The sequence below is a fragment of the Cariama cristata genome, unplaced genomic scaffold (genome assembly GCF_000690535.1).
Source record: "Cariama cristata isolate BGI_N322 unplaced genomic scaffold, ASM69053v1 scaffold40120, whole genome shotgun sequence".
NCBI lineage: Eukaryota > Metazoa > Chordata > Aves > Cariamiformes > Cariamidae > Cariama > Cariama cristata.
In genome coordinates, this window is record NW_009595956.1 from 7,922 (window position 1) to 10,734 (window position 2,813).

The window sequence follows — 2,813 nt, forward strand, 5'->3', positions numbered from 1 at the left end:
ACGCTCATCGGAGCAGTGGGACCATTTTTTATCACTGACTGAACTGCAAACTTTTTATTTCTCGTTTTTCTCAGTAGTAGGTAAGGCGTAGAAAATTTCAAGGCAGATGCCTTAAGTTAGGAAAACGTGCAAATAACTGAAAACAGGGTCTAATAATAGAAAGCATGAAACTGTTCTTGCTCATCTAGCTGGCAGGGGAAGCTTTGCCTAATTCGTATATACTCGGTTCTCAAAACCAACTTTGTTTAAAAAGCAACATTTAGGTGCAAAAAACCCCCAACTCCTTGTTAATAAACACCATCGTTACGGTGCCAGGGCAACTTTCACGTGGTACGTATGAGTTACGTACACCCTTCACACCACTGTGTACTTTACCGAGCACTGTCATAAAGAGACTGACCTGGGTCTGAAACAGCACAGCCCTTTCTCCCACTTCTGCCTCGGAAAAAAGTGGCTCCATCTCACCTGTCTGGTTTAAATGACTCGATCACCGCCCTGCCAGGGCAGAGACAAGCCCCACTTCCCCGGGGCCCTCAGCAACAAGGATATTCTCTTCCCGGACTAACTTTGTACGCCAGCAGCCCGAGCTGCAACGGCAGGACCACCTCCCGCTGGGGCAGGCGACAGAAACTCATCCCAGCTCTTTGCTAGAGGTGAGGAACCACCCCCACGCCTCTGGTCCCAAAGGATGGAGGCACCGCGCCTTTGCTTGTAAGCCACCAGAACATCAAAAATTCATCCCACTGCCGACTGCTCTGGAAGTACGCAGAGGTACGCTTCATCTGACAAACGCCTATCTATCATTAAGGGCTCCCAGATTTAAATAACCAATTGGTCTTGGCTTCCTGAAGATGCTTAACACAAATGAAACCGCAACACCCTAGAGATCACTGTACACTGATGCTCAGAAATATTTTGGAATTACGAGGACACCACGTTTATGGATAAATGTTGGTTTGGTATTATCAAAAAGAAAACAGCAGAAGACTCAACACCACAGTACTCTGAAAAAAAAAAACCAAACCGGGCAAAACACAATCCCCTCATGAAAGAAAATTTTGAAGTGAAAAGCTCTTCCCTAAATTTCCTAAATTCAATCATGGGGTGACATAAGGGAAAAGAGATGTGCCTGCCCCGTCCTGTGACGATGCACTGTTGTCGAGATTAATTTTTCAATGCGATTCAAGAAGGCAGCGCTAACATAACATCAGACAGCAAAATAATTCAATCTTAATCTTCTCTCTCCTGGTCTATGTCACGGCTGACAGATGTTTGAATAAAAGTTCATTCTCCTTCGTGGCTCTGCTTCAGCTCCAGTGTAATTGCATTAAGAAGTCGTAATCCCCTGTTTCCGACACCACCACCACCCACCAGACTGACTTTTAAATAAACCCAAAAGGACACAGAGCAATTTGCAGATTAAGAATCAAAATTGCCTCGCAAGCCCAGTGCTGAGAGTCACAAAAGCTGCCAGAAGGCAAGGCATCCAAGAACTCCGGAATTCAAGAACTCAAGGAATTCAAGAAATTCAAGATTTCTAACAGGTAGAGTATCACTTGAACAACAGTATTACTTATATCGTGCCACAGCTGCACTCTGCGTTAGGGTGCGGTTTTAATGGAATTAAGGCAGTTCAAAGTGATGAAGGACATTTGATGAAAGATATTGTCAGAGGTTTTCAAAGAAGCCTAATTCTCTGTGGCTCTGATGTAAAATCTAGGCTTAAGCCTTCTATCTTGAGAGTGCACACAGGGTTACAGAACACAATTACCCAAACGTTGCTACATAAATAATACCATGGCACTAATACTTCCCTGGGTTGAAAATGTCAAATTCACACCTTGGGTTTTCCTGGTACCTTTGGCTTGCCTCGTCTTTACCGCCATGGGTTCCTCCCTCCAGCTCTCTGGTTTACCTGCCCATCCACGTTGCAGAAAACATTTAGGCATCGTAACTCCTCTAAGATTGAGCCCCTGCTCTCTCTTATTTCCCGGGGATTCCCGTTGGTATGCTCACACAACAGGCAGGACCGGACGGACCGGTGTCCCCTGCCAAGGGCGCAGCGATAGCCGGCACCAGCCCGACACGCAGTTTTCATTCACACCACCACCAAGTTTTCTCCAGGTTGCCTGCAGTGACTAATGTACTTCAGTCGAGATGTATCGCGGAAGAATCATAGGATCGTTGTGGTTGGAAGAGACCTCAAAGATCATCAAGTCCAACCGTACACCTGATGCCACCATGCCCGCTAAACCATGTCTCGAAGCACCACACCTAAACGTTTTTTGAACGCCTCCAGGGATGGTGACTCCACCACCTCCCTGGGGAGCCCGTTCCGATGCCGAACGAAGATGAAGAAGAGGACATTTAGGAAAGTATTGTCAACAGAAGGTAATGAAATTAAGACAAAATGAATTAGGATGCAACTGTTTAACAACAGGAGGTGGGGGAGCGTAAGTTCTTTGGATCAGACGCTAGGAAACAGACCCCAAATTTAGAAACCCGGACTTGTTTCCATCTACAGCTGCTTGCTCTGGATGACGTTGTTCTCAAACATGCTTCAGGGTCGGACACACTGCTGCTCTGGATGCGGCCCTGACTCCGGAGGCGGTTATGCAGCGTCTCTCTGCTGCCTCGGGACTACTGGCCAGGTACCCTTGTCTTCTTCACTCTACCTCTCAAGCGCTGAGGCAGGAAAAATTCTGAATTAAGTGAACGAGAAACCCACTGAGGTGGTGCCATGTGGCCGGCACCCCCACGAAGAACGGCATGTGCTTGCTCTCAAGGCCCCGGACCAGGCTCCAGCAGAGCTG